The 20,504-nt window shown below is 46.3% G+C and overlaps 1 protein-coding gene across 1 annotated transcript in view; it reads left to right on the top strand.

The window, feature by feature from the left end:
- STX18 (syntaxin 18) overlaps nucleotides 1-20,504 on the top strand; it is a 1,377,880-nt gene that overhangs the window by 698,121 nt on the left and 659,255 nt on the right. The window lies entirely within an intron of this gene.

Below are 20,504 nucleotides of genomic sequence, written 5' to 3'. Positions count from 1 at the left end.
AATGACAGTATAGTAATTATACAAACTGGCAAAGGAGGCGCGATTGTGGTGATGAATTTGTGTGATTATAATGATTATATGAACCAATTTCTTTCTGATATGTCTGCCTTTGTCAAGTTAGAGATGTCTGATGCAAAAAAGCATATTTCAGCAGTAAATATGGTAATTTACGAGTTACAACTTAATGGGGATATATCAGTTGATCTCTTCAGGTATTTAACTGTACCCTGTCCTACTATTCATATATTATACAGATTACCTAAAGTTCACAAGAGTGTGATGCAGCCCCTGTGAGACTAATCATTTCTGGAAGAGGGTGAGTAACCAAACACATCGCTCTTTATTTACGATCAGTTTTGGGCAATTGTATGCATAAGGTGAGAAGTTATATTAAAGACACTGGGGACTTTTTATCAAAATTGTATGACTGGTTTGAGAATCAGGCAGAGAATGAGATGTAATGTGATCCTATCTCGCCTACATTCTCCACAGATGGGTTCGGAGCCGATCCTCGGCTCCGACTCGGCCGCTATACAATAGAACGCAGTCTCTTATTGGCTGAGTTACCTCATATCCCAGGATGCACCACTACCACTTCCCCAGATCTCGTTTGCCACTTTTCAGCATAGACGTGGTCTCGGACTTGGCTGAGCTAAGTAACTTTAGTCAGAAATTTTTTCTGTCTGAATTTTGGTAAAAACTTACCCAAAAGCTGTTTTAACAGCTATTGTTGTTGTGTGATTGGTTTTGGTATTTTTCTTGTGGTAAATTGTGTTTTGTTTGTTAGTTAACGGTCCCGTTTAAGTTAGAGGGGCCTAGCCCTACCCTAGGCGTTTAAGTTAGAGTCTAGGTTGTCTGTACTAACTTGTTTTTTGTAGTCGGTGTTTATTGTTTTTATAACCATGTCTAAAGAGCATAGACCATCCGGTTTTAAAAAGTGTGTTAAATGTAATTATAAAATTTCTATAACAGATGACCATTCCTTATGTGTTTATTGTTTAGGCCCGAAGCATCTTCAGGAGTCCTGTAGCGTTTGCCATGCTTTTTCCTCTCGCGTCCTCCAAGAGAGGAAAAATAAGTTGATCTTAAAAGGACTTATTTACCCCTTCCTTTGAGGAAGCCCTATCTTCCTCTTCTTCACCTTCGAGGAAGAAGAAAAAACCTTCGGCTCCGACCAGCCCGTCAAATCCGGCAGCAAAAAAGTCTCGGCAGGCTTCTCCATCGGCTCCACGGACTTCTGAGCCGAGGGCGGAACGGTCTGCCTCGATGTCTCCAGCCTCGACTCCTCTGGTTTCGGAGTCGAGAGCTCGGGCATCGAGAGTCGTGTCACCTTCATCGGCTCCACTGCCTTCGGAACCGATGGGGGTTGCCCACTCAGACTCTTCCCCTTCGGTGCCGAAGTCCACATCGGCTCCGAGGGAAATTGCAGTTGTAGTGGAGTCTCCCTCGGCGCCGATACTTCTAGAACCATTACGGAGCCGGTCCCCCAGTCTTTCGGAGCCGGCGGAGAAGTCGACCCGGACCCGGTCGGTCTCTTCTCGGTCATCGAGGATGTCCGATTCGGACTTAGGGTGCTTCAAAGGCTTTTCCAGTCTCCAGTCTTAGCAAAGTTGATCTCGGCTCCAGCCCAGTTGGCTTTGGAGCCGATCTCCCATCCTGCTACATCGATTCCTCCTCCAACAGCCTCGGCGCCGTTGGAGTCGGTGTTGGTGGAACCGGTGGAGGTTATCGAGTCGGTTCCAACTCTAACTTCAACCCCGTCCCTCGGTCGGGTTCGCACACGGACCTCCTCTGTCGGCCCCGGGGGGGATGCTTCGGGCCCGATCCTTTCGGTTCCGAGCCTCCCTCTCGGTGCGTCGGCTGCAGGGGTTCCGACTGCCATTGTGGTCCAGCCTTCGATGCCATGAGGAGTGCCTTGGCCAAATCCTCTGCGGCCTCTTCGACCATTTCACCACCACCTTCCCTGGGCATGGAGACTGGCGCCTTTGCAATCCCCTGTCTCACGACAGCGGAGCCCCTGGGCCTGAGGTTACCCCCATTGGGCGTTCCCTTCTTCCTGGAGGTCCCTCCGACACGCTTTCGGAGGAACCTCCCAGGAAGAAACAGTGTAAGAGGAAACACGTCGACTCCCCTGATGAGTCTCTCACCTTGGATACCAACCTCGATGATGCGGAGGGGTCCCCAAAGTCGTCCTCGGAAGAGGTCTCCTTTGCGGACATCTTGGAGATCCTCAAGCAACGAGGCGACTGGCAGTCCAAACCCCCTTCTGCTGAGGAGTCTGTTTTCCTCAAGGCTTTCGGGGCTCAGCCCTCCGCCTCCTGGGTGTCTCCGCCCTTCGATGAGCTTCTGGATTTGATCTCTCGAAGGGTGTGGGAACACCCGGATTCTGTGGAACCGGTGCCAGCTCGCCCCAATAAGTTCCTCTCGGCTCCCCCGGACAAGGACTTTCTATCGAAAGGCGTGGCTGTAGATGCTATGGTGGTGGCATCTGCCACCCAACAAGATGTGGCAGAGGCTGACGTCCGTCCATCCTCCTAATAAAGAGTCTAGGAGCATGGATCGCACGGCAAGCGTACCCTTTCTTCAGCGGCCTTTACATTAAGGTCTCTGAATTACCTGACACATTTCACCAGACTACAGAGGGATCTGATCAAGGAGCTTTGGATACCCTCTCTGGTAACTTACCTGAGCAGTTGACCCAGACGGTTAACTCCCAGTTGGCTACCCTGTCTTCATTATCTAACTCGTCCATGAGGCTCATTTCTTATGCAGCCAAGGAGCAGTAGAGCGCTGGAACAGGTGTTGCTCTACGGAGACAAGCCTGGCTACGCCTGTGTCACTTTGCAGAGGCCTTTAAGTCTTCCTTTGCCGACGCCCCCTTTGATGGGTCCTCACTGTTTGGACCCAAGGTAAAGGACACATTGACTCGCTGCGAACAGGAGGGTAAGACTTTAACTGCCGTAGGAGCCTGGTTTTCCATTCCCTTCAGACCTTATCCCAAGGCTCGAAGAGGAGGGAAAATGTGGTTCCGTAAGTCTCAAAAGCCTTACTCGTCGCCATGTTGACTACGGACACCTCCCAGACAGGGTGGGGGGGACATTATCTGGACAGGTCGGTCCAAGGCACGTGGCACTCCGACGAGAGTCTTCTCCATATCAATATCCTGGAGATGAGGGCGGTGCTTTTAGCGTTGCAAGCACTGCACGATCACCTCCCCCAGGGTACGATTGCCATTCAGTCCGACAACATGTCGGTAGTCTGGTACTTAAACAAGCAAGGAGGAACCAGGTCCTACCCCCTTTGCAGAGAAGCCATGAAAGTATGGGATTGGGCGATTGCTACCAAGCATTTCCTAGTGGCAACGCACATTCCGGGGAAATCCAACGTGATAGCCGACAGACTGAGCAGAACTGTTCTCTCCCCTCACCGAGTGGTCCTTGAACAACAGAGTGGTAACGCAGATTTTCACGAGATGGGGAGTTCCTTGTTGCGATCTCTTCGCAAGTCCCCTCAACGCTAAATGCCAACACTTCTTCACTCTGACCCCAGTTCCGGGGGAGATCCCCAAGGACGATCTAGTCCACGTTTGGCCCTCCGGTCTGCTATATGCCTTTCCACCGGTTCCCCTTCTCCCCAAGGTGATTCAGAAGGCGATTCGCTTGAGAAGCAAAATGATATTAATCGCCCCATACTGGCCTCGACAAGTCTGGTTCCCCTTTCTTCACAGATATGCATTGGAGGGTCCTTGGTTCCTGGACCAAGTTCCGGACCTTTTGACATCAGTCAGGACAGCTCCATCAGTCCCTCCATTCATTGAAGTTGGCAGCCTGGCTACTCCTCTTCCAACCATAGTTAGGAGCCATTCTTTTGCCCCTGAAGTCATGCACATCTTGTCTTCGGCCCACAAGACTTCTACGAAAAGATATATAGCAATAAATGGAAGAGGTTTGCTATTTGGGCCCAACTCCGAGGATTAGACCCGATGACAGCCTCGGTATCAGAAGTACTGAAGCTTTTAGCTTCCCTATTCAACCAAGGTTGCTCAGTGTCTACCATCAAAGTACAATTGGCGGCTATTTCCAATTTTCATGAAAGTGTGGAACCTCCTTTAATGAGCAACAAGTTGTGCAAAGCCTTTATTAAAGGAGCTTGGCTTCTCGACCCCTATATCTCAACCTGCACCTCCGTGGGACCTTAACGTGGTATTAGGTGCATTAACCTCATCCCCCTTTGAGCCGGCAGCAACCTGTGATCTAAAATTCCTTTCTTGGAAGACTGCCCTTCTAGTTGCTATTACTTCAGCCAGACGAGTTTCAGAACTTCAAGCCCTATGTGTTAAACCACCATACTTGGTATTTCACAAAGATAGAGTATCTCTTAGACCAAACCCATCTTTTATACCAAAGGTTTGTTCTAACTTTTGTCTTCAACAATCACTAGAGCTACCGGTCTTCTTCCCCAAGTATTCGAATAGAGCTGAATATACTTTTCACTGCTTGGATGTGCACAGACAATTACGTTTCTATTTGGATAGGACACACAAAGCACGAAAATCAGATCAACTGTTTGTGTCCTTTTTGGATAATAGATTAGGCAAAGCCGTCACAAAAGTCACTATTGCCAAGTGGATCAGGGACTGTATCAATCATGTTTATCTCATCTCAAATAAGGAACTTATAGTTCCAGTGAAAGCTCATTCTACTAGGGCTATGGCCACTTCGGTAGCTTTTCATTCCAAGCTCTCTATTGGTGACATTTGTGCGGCTGCCACGTGGACATCTTCACACACCTTTGTTTGTTTCTCACTACAAATTAGATGTGGCATCCAGGGGTCGAGCTTCCTTCGGTTCCACAGTTCTCAGGAGTGTTTTCCAGTGAGCCACCCAGGAATTAGGTGCTAGGGACGCTGTCCCATCTGTGGAGAATGTAGGCGAGATAGGATCACATTACATCTTTTAGTTATGTACTTACCATAACTTTAGATGTATGGGATCCATCTGCCACATTCCTAATAACCCACCCTCCTTCCCCTGCCTCGTAGACCAGGAGAGACCGGACGATCCGAAATTGAACTTCTTTCCTCTCTTGAAAGACCTGAGAATGTTATAACAATAGTATGTTTCTATCAGCATGAGTGCGGACAAACAAGATCTGGGGAAGTGGTAGTGGTGCATCCTGGGATATGAGGTAACTCAGCCAATAAGAGACTGCGTTCTATTGTATAGAGGCCGAGTCGGAGCCCGAGGATCGGCTCCGAACCCATCTGTGGAGAATGTAGGCGAGATGGATCCCATACATCTAAAGTTATGGTAAGTACATAACTAAAAGTTTCTGTTGGTAGACATAAATTCCATCTTTACTGTTATACCAGATGAATACGGCTTAGACGCTATAAGAAGTTTCCTGTGTTTAGATACAGATCTTGGTAACAGAGATATTGGAAATAGCTGGCAATTATTAGAAACTGTTCTCACAAGTAATATAGTTCTATTTAACAATCAGTTGTATTTACAGAAGTCTGTTTTGCATTGAGGACTTCTGTAGCCGATTGCTATGCGAATTCGGTACTTAATGTCTGGGGAAAAAGAAATTGTATGTAGAGATTCTGCCCCTTATAGTAGTAAAGTTCTTTTTATGCACATTTTTGATTTGGAAAGGTTGTGATCAGCTGAATGATATTGTAGAGTATCTAAACTCCTAGACTTGAGTTTTTGAAGTTATGAATTCGATTGAATGTCAGAATAGAGAAGAATGAAGAGGGGTTTGACTACAAGTATATATAGTAAGAGTGTTCACACTAATTGGTACGTGCATAAAAATATTATGCATACACCTCGTCTTTAATGGAGTAATAGGTCAAATGGTGAGAGTGAGTAGGCTGAACACGAATGAGGATAAATGTGAACAACAAATGAAAGAAATGGCTGAAGATTTTAAAAAGGGGGTATGAACAAGATTTAATAGATAGAGTTATACATGAAACAATGGCGAGTAGATCTGGGATAGCAAAAATATTTTTTGGTAAAAAAGATATTACATCTAGAAGTCAAAGTGTAACACAAGATAAACAAGAAAAGGTAAGATATGTGACTACGTATAATAATAGAGCATCAGAGGTGAGAGAGGTAATATCGAGGAACTGGCATATTAGCGATGCTGGGTATAGAGTGATTTATTGAAGACACATCAAGGTTTGCTTATAGGAATAATAGGAATATGAAGCAGAGGTTATGTTGTAAAGCGATGAAACAATCTGATAGAAGTAAAATAAGTAGTAAATGGGGCACGTTTCCATGTTGCAGTTGTTGTGCATATATTACAACTGAGAATACCTTTATTCATCCTGTAACGTCACAGGCGTTTACAGTTTGTTGTTTTGCAACCTGTAATACTGAAACATTATATGTCTTGCAACCTATATTAAAAGTAGTGTATTTTACGTGGGTAAATCTAGGAGATTGAAAAACCATATCATAGAGCATCAGTCAGAAATGCATAGAAACACTCCCACAAATGCATTAGCCAAGCACGTATAAGAATTTGGTACGAGTCATGAATTTAGATTTAGAGCTATATATGTTCTGATACAGACTCTTTGAGAAGGCAATATTGTTAATGTTTTAGAAGTAAGAGAATGTGAATGGATATTGAGGTTTGCTGCAGATGGATACCCAGGAGTTAATGCTGCCTTTAGCTTGAAGCCTGTTTTAGCTAAAAAGCAGATGCAGTATAGATAAAAATATATATATTATACTGTTTGAAATTTTACGTAAATGATTTATGAATTGTATTGCATTATTTGAAATTTTTTATATTTTGTTTATATGTTATTAATTGGTCATATGACTTGGGTAGGTTGTGTCACATGATTTTAATTCTGAGTATTTAAATGGGATTGATGTGATTGACTGTTAGTATTGCACTGAACAAGGGTTATGCCCGAAAGCTTTGCGTTTTTATTGTTTTTATTAAACAATGGACTTTTGGAAGTTTCTTGGACTGAGTTTTATTTTGTTTTGGACTCTTTTCCTTGTAGACCTGATGAAGTTACTATCTCAGGAACTGTAGATGTCCTCCTGTTCCTATGTTGCAGTATTCTAAGTGTGGGATTTCCTGCCCTCCTGCGACTCGTACGTCGGCTTCTATACAAAAGCTTCAGCTTGGCTGCTGTAGTCTGCGTGGGACGTCACACTTAGGGCCATAAACCAAGGGGCTTTAAATGTGACGTCTGCATGCACAATCCTTAGAACTTTTCAGCCACAGACTAGATTCGCATCATATGATCACTTCTTCACAGACGTTGCATCTTAAAGATAAGTAGCCCGTTGGGTTTCAAATTTTCTTATTTTTGATAATTGTTTTAGCTAACGCTTGGTTGTTGTAGCCTTTAGCTGATGTCAGGAAATAAGGGAAAATGCCAGTGTGGGCACCAGATACCCCATAAGGATACCCATGACAGGTGTGTTTTTTTGCATAGGCCGGGAACACGATCATTCCTCCTGAGCTATTTGTCAATCGTTTGTGCCTAAGACTTTGCGCAGCCGTCTAGCTGTGCTAAATCTCTACCTCGAGAACCACCGCCTCAAACGGTTAGCCCTTAGGATGGATCCTGCATTGGAGGTCATACCTGAACATTCGTGCAAGAAGGCCAAGGTTCCTAGGCCTTCTTTGCCTGCTGCTCCGCTATCCAGTGCACCGCCAACTGCCAATCTAGGGGTTGAGGCACACTCGGAGGATCCGTTGACTGCAGCAATGTCCCTCAAGGTCGCCTTTTCACAGCCGACGACTGGCATGTCCACGAATCTCACTCAGACATACACTCATTAAGGTCGAGGGGGAACCAGTTTTTCGGTGGTACCTCCGGCAGGGATCCAGTCTTCGGATGTGCTAATCTCCAGACCCGATGCCAGGCCACTCTCTACTTCCTCTCCGGCCAAAAAGAAGCAGAAAACTAAACATACCTCCTCTTCAAAAGTCACATCGGATTGGCAGGCCTTCATTTCCTCTCTCATGCAGGCCTTCAGCTTCAGCCACTTCCACCCTGCCTCTTTTGAGCCCTAGGCCTGTGTCTGCTTCTTCCCTCCAATCCATAACCCCTCAGGTCAGTGAAGAAGAACATGACTCTTCTTTCTCTTCATCAGAGGAGTCCATTTCTTGTGTTTCCCAGATTGCCTCCCCCCAGGAATATTACTGTCCGGATGAGGAATCTGTGGAGGGGGACTCTCCCCCTGAGGACATTACTTTTGGTGAGACCATCACCAAGATAAAGGATTACTTTAAATGGGACACTTCCCAAATGACTGATACTTTGAACTGCTACAAGTGGAATCACCCTCCCCTTCAGCAGTTCCCCCTGATGTTCATCGTGCATACAGCTGCAGTCATAACAGATGGATTTTCCTGCCGTCAGGCGGGTCCTCGGTCGGCCGAATTCCAAAGTCTAGGTCCGGCGTCGGATGTCGTCGCTTCTTCCCTGACGTCAGTGCGACAGGGGTATAAAAGAACCAGCCAACGCCATTTTCTTCAGTCTTTCTTGCCGCGCGGTGCCTGAAGCAGAAGCAGTTCGCAAGTGCCGGTCGGCCAGCTCCTGAGATTACGAATATTTTTCAACCGAAGACTTCTTGAAAGCTAAGTACCCCGTTGGGCAAACTTTTCTTGCCTCAGACCGATGTCAGACAAAGTTAATAATTGCATTTCATGTGGGAAGCAAATACCGCATAAGGATTTCCATTCCCTCTGCATTCCTTGCTTAGGCCCAGACCACGACGTCTCGGCCTGTCGTTTTTGTGCTACATTCAACAGACGCACTATTAAGCGTCGGACGGAGTTCGCCCAACACTATTTTGGCAAAAAGTTTAGTTACATTATGTCGTCGGATACTCCGACTCCAGTTTTGAGTAAAAGACGCAAAGATAAGGACCGACATACGAGGTCCGCGACTTCTACCGACACCACGCTAAAGCAGACTACAGATGCTCCGGTTCTCAGCGAGGCGCCTACGCAGCCCCTGACTACTGATGACACTTCATTAGCAGTGTCTTCTGTGCCTGAGGTCGCAGGCTCTTTGGCCCACACCCTGAATACAGATACCGAAGCCACTCTTGGCAGGGAAACTCAGAGTTTAGACAGGCCTGCCACCTCTGAAGGTGTCTTCAGGCCTTCTTCTCCTTTTTCCATTAAGGCTTTCACTAAATCTAAAGCAGCCATGCATACTAAAAGACAAGCTCCACAGGGCCTCACTCAAGGCCCCATGCCTAAAAAGCAGATGCTCAAAATGGCTCATATGTTCATAGGTTCATACTAGGCTATCTGCCCAAGGGCATTTATAAGCCTAGCCCATAGTTATGTGGCTTTCGCCACCCCTTTAGTTTGAATAAAAACTATGCCTATCATTTTGCTGTGCCTCTGTCAAGCAGTGACACTGAAGTAATCCCTGGGGTATATCTGCAATCTCCCATCCATTGGTCAAGATTCCTCTTGAACAAGGCCAGAGAGGTGCTCTGCCTCACATGTACCGGGATTTTGTTCCACAGCATAGGGAGTATCTGGGTGATGAATCTGTCCCTCCAGCACGTTCTATTTATAACCGTGTCAAGGTTTAAGTCTCCGCCTTGTGGTTCTGAGGATCTAGATTTTTGAGGTGAAGCATATTCATCAAATCTGGGTTTGACATGGCCTTATATGTCAGGCACAGGTCACCTCTGAGCAAGCGGTATGAGACTGAATAGAGCTGGAGTTCTTTCAGTCGGGCAGCATAAGACATATTTTTGAGACCCTTTATCCTTTTGGTGAGGAACTTTTGGGGCCTTTCAAGCTGCAGCAGGTGTCTGGTCAGATACATTCGAACGGGCATTGTACTCAATCATAGGTCTAATGAGTGATGAGTACAGGGGGACGATGACCTCCCTTGATCTAGATGTGAATCCCTTCATGATAAGGTGGGCGATATAGAAGGTTTTCCTAACTACTTTAGCAACATGAGTGTCAAACGAAAGGCTACTGTCAACCTGGGTCCCCAGATCCCTGATGACTTTTTCTGTGCTCAGTGGATTGCCATCTGTATGGTAGCTAGGGTAACCTTGTTTTTCCCGAAGGGTATGACTATGCATTTTTGGCGTTTAACTTCAGGCCATGGCTCTGGCACCAGTTATCCGTTTCTGTGAGGCCCTTCTGGAGGATATCTGTGTCAGATGTGTTTTCGACTATGGCCCAGTTTGCAGTCATCTGCAAACTTTGTCAGCCATAACCCTCCTGTGTTTGCTTGTACTTCAGAAAAGTAGATGCCGAACAAGAGTGGACCCAGGACTGAGCCCTGTGGGACACCACTTGTGACAGGCTTTGAGTCTGACATGGCTCCAGCAACTCTGACCCTGTGGGTTCTGTCACTTAGCCAGTTTGCAACCCATCTTGTGATGTATGGGTTTACATTCAAGCTGATGAGTTTTTCGATGATACCTGAGTGGGGTATTGTGTCGAAGGCCTTTGCCAGGTCGAGGTAGGCTGTATGGACTGTCTTTCCTCATCAATGGCCTTGGTGACAGTCTCAAAAAGTCAACCAAGTTTAAGAGGCAGGATCTGCCTTTGACAAAGCCAAACTGGGTTGGATCCAAAGTCTGCAAGTTCCCTATGTCTTTATTTATGAGTTCCATTATGATCCTCTCCATGGCTTTGCAGATAAGGCTTGTCAAGCTAATGGGGCGGTAATTTCCAGGGTCTGTGGAGGCACCGCCCTTATGAAGTGGGACCACAGTCGCCGTGCGCTACTCCTTGGGTACGTATCCTGAGGTGAGGCTAAGATTAAACAGCTGTCCTAACTGTGGGTTTAATTCCTCGTTGAGTTCGTGAAGCACACAGCAGGGGACACCATCCAGTCCCATGGATGCTGTGTTTTTTGCCTTAGTGAGGGCAGTTCTCACCTGGCGTTGGAGATGTTTGGGGGGCTACAATCCTCTGGAATAGATATCTCTCCTTCTGGGGGGGAGAAGTTTGCACTGAACCTGTCAGCCAGTATGTTGGCAATGTGTGTAGGTTCAGTAATTTTCACATCATTTTGAACTAATTCTGAGCATATCTGGGAGTTTCCTCCTAGGTTTCTAACATAGCTAAAGAAGGCCTTATGATTCTCTTTAGAGTCCTTGGCGATTTTTCTCTCAAAATTTGCCTTGGATGATTTTATGAGAGCTCTTAGTTTTTTACTTATAATGATCAAAGGTGTCTTACCTTTCAAGGATTTTGCTCTATCTTGTTGTAGCTTCTTCCTTTTGTTGTAGAGCTTGTTTATGGCTGGGGTCCACCAGACTGGGCGCTTGCCTTTGGTACAGAGAGTCTTAGTTTTGTTTGGGATTGCCTGATCCATGCAGTCCTGTAGGTGCTGGTAGAAGGCATTTGTAAGTGATTCAGCGGTTTGAGTAATGTTTACCACTGGCTCAGGGGCCTTAAAGGAGACCACACTAGTTTTAGAAGTGTGAAATCGGCTTTTGAGAAGTTTTTCACTGTGGTCTTTTTGTTTCAGGTGGGCGGGATGAGGACCTCCAGCGAGATTAGTTTATGATCTGATCTCACTAGTGAGGGGTATACTTCGGTGTTGAACATTTTGATCCCATGTTCGTGATGATGAGATCAAGTATGTTTTCTCCTCTTGTGGGGATGGTGACTAGTTGTTCCATGGCATTTGAGTTTATGAACTCCAGGAATCTTTGGGTTAGAGTGTTCGGGCTTGAGTAGTGTTCCCAGTCTATATTAGGGTAGTTGAAGTCACCTAGTATGATGGTGTTTGGAGATACATTTATCCCCTCCAATGATTTCAGGAAGGCCATGTGAGGTTCCTGAGTTTGAGAGGGTGGCCTGTAACATGCTACAAATTGCAGAGCAGTCTTGCCTATGGTTAATTGCACCTGGATGGTCTCCGATGCATCGTGCGTTGCCACCAACCTTGAGGTGTGGGTGTCTTTATGAATATGGCTGAGGATTTGATTACTCTTATCAGGGGTTCTCAACCCCCCTCGGACAAAAGGCCCAGAGTGGAGGAAGAATACCCTTCCTCGGACCATGCCTCCATTACTTCAGAACATTCTGAGGACCAGGAACATTCATACTCCCCTTTTGAAGATTCTGATGCAGAGGAGTCCATTCCCCTCTGTCCCCCCCCCCCCCTGAGGATTACTCTTTTGGGGAAACCTTGCATACCTTGAGGGAACACTTCCAGTGGGAAGACCAAGAGTACTCAGACTCCAAGAAAAGGCTCAGGGATTTCCTATTGCTCCCTCAGCACAGGCCTCTGGGTATACCTCCTGTCTTGGACATACTAGATGATGTGTATTCAGAGGCCAGCCTTAACCCAGATTCTTTAGCTCCAGCTCCATTCAAGCCTGACCGGTATTACCGGGTTCCTGATTCACACCAATTCCTATATGAAAGCCATGCGGTTGACCCAGAAACTATTTCACAGGGTTCCAAGGGAATTAAGGCCTCCACTGCCAAAAATCCATTACCTTCAGAGAGAGATTCCAGAGCTTTAGAAAGGTGGGGGAAAAAGGTATACACCTTGGCCACCTTAACCATGAGGGCATTAAACTGTCAGTTCCATATGTTAAAGTATCAACAGTTTTTGTTATCTCAGTTGAAAAGCAAAATGTCACAACCTGAACAACCAGACTTGAAGGAGTTGCAGGATTTGTTGCATAGTGCAGAGCAAGTGGGTAAACATACCTTGCAATGTGGTTTTGATGCTTTAGAGGCCTCATGTAGAGCTGCTGTTACAGGATCAGTCATACGTAGACATGCTTGGCTCAAAGAGCAAACCTTACCAGATCATGTCAAAGCAAAATTACTAGATGCACCTCTTCAAAAAGATGTATTGTTTGGTGTTAAAGCTGAGGAGGTATTAAAGAAAATGGAGGAAAAGGCAAAATCAATGCAAAAAGTGAAAGATTTCCTACAAGTACAACCACCACGTTTCAGTAGAAATTGGCTTTCAAAACATTGGTCCTTTCCAGCCACGGACAGACCTCAAAGAGGTAGATACAGGCACCCGAGGGGTAGAGGGCAATCTCAAGGATCATTTAGAGGCAGACAATGGCAAGCACCTACACCAAGAGGTGGTGAGGATAGTTCACAGCCATTCAGAAAGCAGAACCAATGACTTTCCCCTTTGCATGCCATGCAAGGCTCAAATGGCAGCACCTTTAGGTGGAAAACTGGCATTATTTTCGAAAAATTGGCATATTGTCACAAAAGACAAATGGATCCTGGACATCATAGACAGAGGCTACAGATTCCACTTTCACACCCTTCCAAAAATGAGAGGCATGCCAAACCTGCCACACAATCAAAGGGCAGAGGCACAAAAACAAATTTCAGATCGAATGGACATGAAAGCTATTCAAGAGGTACCTGCACAAGAACAGAGTGTAGGTTTTTATTCCAGACTATTCCTGGTACCAAGGAAGGGCAAAGATTGGAGACCTATTTTGGACCTATCCATCCTAAACACATATTTACTCGTACCAAAATTCAAGATGCTCACATTACAACAGCTTCTTCCCATGCTGGGCAAGGAGTCTTGGCTGGTAACATTGGACCTCAAGGAGGCATACCTGCATGTCCCAATCAGACAACATTGCAGAAGATTCCTCAGATTTCTTGCAGGTTCAACCCATTATCAATTCTCTGCATTGCCCTTTGGCTTATCTACTGCACCCAGAGTGTTCACGAAATGCCTGGCATCAGTAATTGCCTGCTGCAGACTTCAAGGGATACAAATATACCCATATTTGGACGACTGCCTGATCCAAGCGGACAGCAAACACATACTTCTGAAACACCTGGCATTTGTAATAATGTTGTTGAATTCTCTGGGATACACAGTCAACAAAAAGAAATCAAGACTAATATCCTCTCAAACAATACTTTTCCTGGGTGCCAGCTTGAATACAAACACCCAGATGGCCTACCTCACGCCAGAGAAACAAGGGCAACTAACTCAATACTTCAGAAAACTGGCAACCCTCACCTGGCTGACTGCAAGGAAAATCCTGCAGGCTCTGGGATTCATGGCATCTTGCATCCTGCTAATCCCATGTGCAAAGCTGCATATGAGGAAACTTCAATGGTACCTAAAAAACTTATGGTCTCAACACAGCCACAGTTTGGAAACAATTATACCACTGATTCCATGTCTTCAAAAGGAATTTCTGTGGTGGGCTCAAGCATGCCAAAGAAACATAGGTCTCCCATTCTGCAAGCCTCAAGCAAATCAAGTCATCACAACAGATGCCTCGGACTATGCCTGGGGGGGCCACATGACAGATCAGTGCATTCTGGGCAAATGGTCACAAAAAGAAAAGCACCTACACATCAATCAAAAGGAAATGCTAGCAGTAATAAATGCTATTATGGCTTTCAAAGACCTACTGCATCCCGGCCAGCTATTGATAAGGACAGACAACACCACAGTGATGTGGTACATAAACAAACAGGGAGGAACCCATTCATATCCCCTATGCAGGCTAGCCATGTCTGTATGGAACATGGCTCTGGAATTACAAATCCAACTTCAAGCACAGTTCCTGCCAGGCAAGGAAAACACACTGGCAGACAACCTGAGCAGAAATATGACAGATCCACACGAATGGAAGTTACATCCTCAAGTTTTTACAAAGATAATTCAAGCATGGGGAAGGCCAGACATAGATCTCTTTGCCACCCACAGAAATTACCAATTGACAAAATTCTGCTCAAGGACCTTTCATCCACAGGCCTGGAAAGTGGACGCACTCTTTCATTTGGACAACAATGACAGTTTATGCCTTTCCACCTCTTCCTCTGCTGCCCAAAGTTCTATTAAAAGCCAGAGCAGACAGACCAAAGATGATTCTCATTGCTCCAGACTAGCCAAGACAGCACTGGTACCCACTCCTAAGGAGCCTGACGCATTCACCACCATGGATCCTGCCTCTAATGCCTCTTCTACTGACTCAGCACAACTTCAAAACTCTTCACAGTCAGCTGAAAACACTCAATCTAGCCGCATGGAGGATTCCTTAAATTCACAACAGACCCTACTCTCCAAGGAGGTGCAGGATGTCATTTTGGAGGCCAGAAGGCCTTCTACTAGAAAAGCCTACTCCGCAAAATGGAAACGGTTTTGTGCCTGGAATCAGAAAAAGGGTCAGAATCCAGAAATACTGAATTTACCTCAAATATTACAGTACCTAGCTGAGATGCTAATCAGTGGACTTTCATTGTCCTCCATCAAAATCCATGCCTCAGCCATTTCTGCAGAATTCAACACTGATCCTCCTTTATTCTCTCACCCTCTCTTAAGACAGTTCCTCAGAGGAGCTAAGAATATAAAACCCCCAAGAAAGCAACCAGTACCTGCTTGGGACCTCAATTTCATTCTAGAAAAACTGACTCTGCCTCCTTTTGAGCCAGCTGCTTCAACAGAACTGCAATATTTCTCATGAAAAACAGCCTTCCTTCTGGCTATCACCTCAGCACGCAGGGTTTCGGAACTACAAGCCCTCATGGCTGTGTAGCCTTTCATCATTTTCCATCAGGACAGAGTTTCCTTATGAACCAATCCTTCCTTTATGCCAAAGGTAGTATCCAGGGTAGCCTTGAATCAGGCTATCGACTTACCTACCTTTTACCCTAATCCACAAAACAAAGGGGAGAGATTACTACATTCCCTGGACATTCACAGACAACTCCGTTATTATTTGGACAGAACAAAGCCTTTCAGAAAATCAGAGCAGCTCTTTGTGTCCTATGCTACAGGTGCTCAAGGGAAGCCTATTTCCAAACAGACAATCTCGAAATGGATAGCCCACTGTATACGCTTTTGTTACTCTTTTCATGGTAAAACTGTACCTACAGGCATCAGACCTCACTCCACAAGGGCCACAGCTACCTCTGCAGCTTTCCTCAGGGGGGTTCCTAGCAAAGATATTTTGGAAGCAGCCACTTGGAGTTCTGTACATACTTTCTCCAAGCACTATCACCTACCATTATACTCCAAATCTAGAGTGGGCTTTGCCACTACAGTCTTGCAGGGCATCCTGGCTCCTCCTAGTTCCACTTAGTGCCTACCACCCCTTTTTTAGCTTTGGGATTCTACCCATCTGTTATGACTGCAGCTGTATGCACGATGAACATAGTACAGTTTTGTACCTACCATAAATGTAGATGTTCGAGTGGTAATATAGCTGCAGTCCAGGTTTCCCTCCCTCCTTCCCCTCTTGGGACAGGCCTAATGGCTAACACCTCCTCATACAACCTCATTGGGATATTCTTTTATGGTGTATTTGCTTGCGACTACTGTTTTTTGATTATATTGCATTGCATTATTACATAAATTTATGTTTTGCCTTCCTTCTGGGGGCACCTGACATCTGGGGCAAGAAAAACTGAAGAAAATGGCGTCGGCTGGTTCTTTTATACCCCTGTCGCACTGACGTCAGGGAAGAAGCAACGACATCCGACGCCGGGCCTAGACTTTGGAATTCGGCCGACTGAGGACCCGCCTGACGGCAGGAAAACCCATCTGTTATGACTGCAGCTGTATTAGCACTCGAACATCTACATTTATGGTAGGTACAAAACTGTACTTTCTGCCTGCTTACTTGGATGCCTTCAGTGCGGCCTCTAAGGCCCCTGACTCCTAGCCTCCATCCCCTAAGTGTCCTAACCACTTCTATAAAGTACCAGAGGACCACAAATTCTTAGTTAAGCCACCCTTGGCAGACCCAGCTGTTATTGCCACCACGGCAGATAAGCAATTTAGACTGCTGCCCTCTGCCTCCCTACTACCCACTGACAAAGACAGTAAGTACATGGATAGGATGAGGAAGAAGGTGTACACTTCTTCTACTTTGTCTTTCAGAGCCATAAATTATCAGACCCACATGACCAAGTATGCATTAGACTTGGTCTCTCAAGCCTCCTCCATGCTGGCTTCCTTGCCCGACAGTCCCAGCAAGACAGACATCTCATCCAACCTTTCCTTGGCCCAACAGATAGCCAGGAATTCCATAAGGTGGAGCTATGATGCTGCAGAAGCATCCATCAGGTCTGCAGCATCTGTTTCAGCCCTCAGCAGGTACTCATGGCTAAGACTCAAGAACCTCCCTGAGGACTTTAAGACTAAAATCTTGGATTCCCCTCTGGACCACAATGTGCTGTTAAGAAAATCTGCTGACCTTTTAAAAATCTACAAGAAAAAAGTAAATAACTGCAAGACAATTAAGCACCTGCTGGTGTCACCCATACCCAAGTTTTATAGGACCTACCCTGGTAAAGCCACCTTTGTAAGATGTACTCCACAGCACTCCTCTTCCAGGTCCAGGAGAGGGGCCAGAAGACCTACAAACTCCAGATCCTCTGCTCCACCACAGCAACCCAGACAGCCCTTTCAGAACAAAGGAGGCCCCAGTAATGTGTGACTGCCTTGCCCAACTCCCCCTCTCAGCCCGCCTTTCCCACTGTCTCCCACTTTGGCAATCCATCACTTCAGACCAGTGTGTCTTATATATTATCCAAAAAGGGTACTTCCTATCCTGGATTGAGAAGCCACCCAGAAGAGGCATCCCTCCCCTCCCCAAAAACCAGACCCATCTCATAACACAAGTTCTGGCAGATCTTCTACAGCTAGGCACCATAGAGCCTGTTCCTCCAGGGTAAGAAGGAAAAGGGTTTTACTCCCATCTCTTCCTGGTCCCCAAAAAAGATGGCCCCTGGAGACCCATCTTAGATCTGTCCTTTCTAAACCATCCTTCAAAATGCTCTCGATCCCCAGCTTACTGCCTCTCATTCCAGCCAAGGCTTTCATGGTCACCCTAGACCTAAAGGAAACCTACCTGCACAATACCCATCAGGAGTTCCCACAGACAATTCCTGTGTTTCTCTGGCCCTTCCTCTCATTTCCAGTTTACTGCCTTGCCCTTGTGTTTATACTTGGCCCCCAGGGTCTTTACAAAGTGCCTAGCCTCAGCCATTGGCTTCGCCAGAACTCAAGGGATACAAATTTACCCTTATCTGGACGACATCCGTATTCTGGCAGAGTCCAGGGATGCTCTATTAAAGCATCTACATTTCACCATGTCCCTTCTGCAGAATCTAGGCTTCACCATCAACCTCCCCAAATCCTCTCTGATCCCAAGCCAGGAAAAGATTTTCCTCTGCTGCAGAATCAAAACAGACACAATGAAGGCCTTTCTACCTCAGGACAAGTTTCTGCCTTTAGCTTCCCACTTCCAGGAAGCTCTACTATCCTGAAAGGTGACGGCAAGGCATTTTCTTCATCTCCTGGGTTTGATGGCAGCAACCATCCCCATGCTTCCTCTTGCACATGAGCAAGCTGCAATGGTTCCTGAAGAACACCTGGTCCCAGCACCTACAGCCCCTAGAGCAGGCCATCCCTCTCCTTCCCTGTCTGAAAACAGAAATCAACTGGAGGATCCAGCAAGTGAAATTGAACCCAGAGCTCCCACTGCAGCCCCCAACCCAAGTTATGCATACAGATGCCTCAGATTCAGGTTGGGGAGGAATTCTGGTCTCTTACAAGATTCACGAAAAATGGCATCCCTCTCTTTAGGCCAAACACATCAATATCATCAAAATGACAGCAGTTTTTTTAGCTCTACAGACCTTCACCACCCTTCTGGTTCCAGGGGTGCTCCATATTGTCACCGACAACACCACGGTGATGTGGTACCTCAACAAGCAGGGAGGAACAAAGGCCTATCAGCTGTGCAGTCTATCCCTGCTGATATGGGACTTAGCCTCCCGGCTCAACTTAGTCCTGCAGGTGGTCTACATCCCCTCACAAGACAACCATCAAGCAGATCTCTTGAGCAGGACCTCCTCACCTCAACACAAATGGATGCTGAACAGGGAGGTCTTCTTAGACATAGTCCACCAGTGGGGTGTTCCACAAATAGACCTGTTTGCCTCCCCCAGAACATCTGCTGAAAACCCACTCACCTCTAGCATGGAGAGTGGACACTTTCAGCATCTCTTGGGAGGGGAAGTTCCTTTATGCCTTCCCCCCATTCCCTCTGATTCAGAAGGTCCTCCTGAAAATTCAGAAGGACAAACCAAAAATCTTGTTAGTGACTCCCTACTGGCCAAGGCAGCACTGGATGTTCATCGTGCATACAGCTGCAGTAATCACAGATGGGTTTTCTGCTGTCAGGCGGTCCCTCGGTCGGCCGAATTCCAAAGTCTTGGTCCGGCGTCGGTTGTCGTCGTTTTCTCTTCTGACGTCAGTGAGGCCAGAGTATATAAGACACAGCCGATGCCATGTTCTTCAGTCTTTTTTGCCGCGCGGTGCTCGAAGCAGAAGTAGTTCGCAAGTGCCGGTCGGCCAACTCCTGAATTACGAAAATTTTGGAAACCGAAGTCTTCATTAAAGCTAAGTACCCCGTTGGGGAAACTTTTCTTGCCTCAGACCGATGTCAGAAAAGTTAATAATTGTATTTCTTGTGGGAAGCAAATACCGCATAAGGATTTCCATTCCCTCTGCATACCTTGTTTAGGCCCAGACCACGACGTCTCGGGCTGTCGCTTTTGCGCTACCTTCAATAAACGCACTATTAAGCGTCGGGCGGAGTTCGCCCAACACTATTTTGGTAAAGCTTTTGATTATAAAATGTCTTCGGACACTCCGACTACCGTTTTGTCCAAAAAACGCAAGGAAAAGGACCGACACGCGAGGCCCGCGGTCCCCGCCGACACCATGCCAAAACAGGCTACACGTGGTCCGGTTCTCAGCGAGATGCCTTTGCAGTCCCTGACTACCGACGACACTCCTTTGGCGGTGTCCTCTGTACCCAAGACCGCTGGGAACTCGGCCCTTTCCCAGACTACAACCGCCTAAGCCTTTGCTAATGTTGAGCCTACTAATGTGGACAAGTCCACTTCCACCCATGGTGTCTTCAGACCCTCATCTTCTTTTTCCGTTAAGGCCTTTACTAAATCCAAAGCAGCCAGGCACCCCAAAAGGCCTGTTGCACAGGGCCCATCTCCAGGTCCCATGCCTAAAAAACAGATGCTTAAAATGGCTGAGGATTTAATTACTCTTATCAGAGGTTCTCAACCCCCTCCAGACAAGAGACCCAGAGTGGAGGAAGATTCTCCCTCTTCTGATCAGGGATCCATTTTATCAGAACATTCTGATGCAGAGGAACACTCTTACTCCCCTTTTGAGGATTCGGATGCAGAACAGTCCATCCCTTCTGTATCTCCTCCTGAGGATTTTTCCTTTGGGGAAACCTTGTACACCTTGAGAGAACACTTCCATTGGGAAGGCCAAGACTTTTCAGATTCTAAGAAAAGGTTTAGGGAATTTCTTTTGTTACCTCAACACAGACCTCTGGCGATACCCCCTGTTTTGGACATACTTGATGATGTTTATTCGGAGGCTTGCCTTAACCCGGATTCTCTGCCTCCTGCACCAGTCAAACCTGATAGGTATTACAGAGTACCCAACTCTCACCAATTTC

Source organism: Protopterus annectens, chromosome 2.part1 (genome assembly GCF_019279795.1).
Source record: "Protopterus annectens isolate FY-2018-M chromosome 2.part1, PAN1.0, whole genome shotgun sequence".
Classification (NCBI taxonomy): Eukaryota; Metazoa; Chordata; order Ceratodontiformes; family Protopteridae; genus Protopterus; species Protopterus annectens.
The sequence above is the reverse complement of the archived record's forward strand: the minus strand, read 5'-3'. Positions and strand labels throughout refer to the sequence as shown.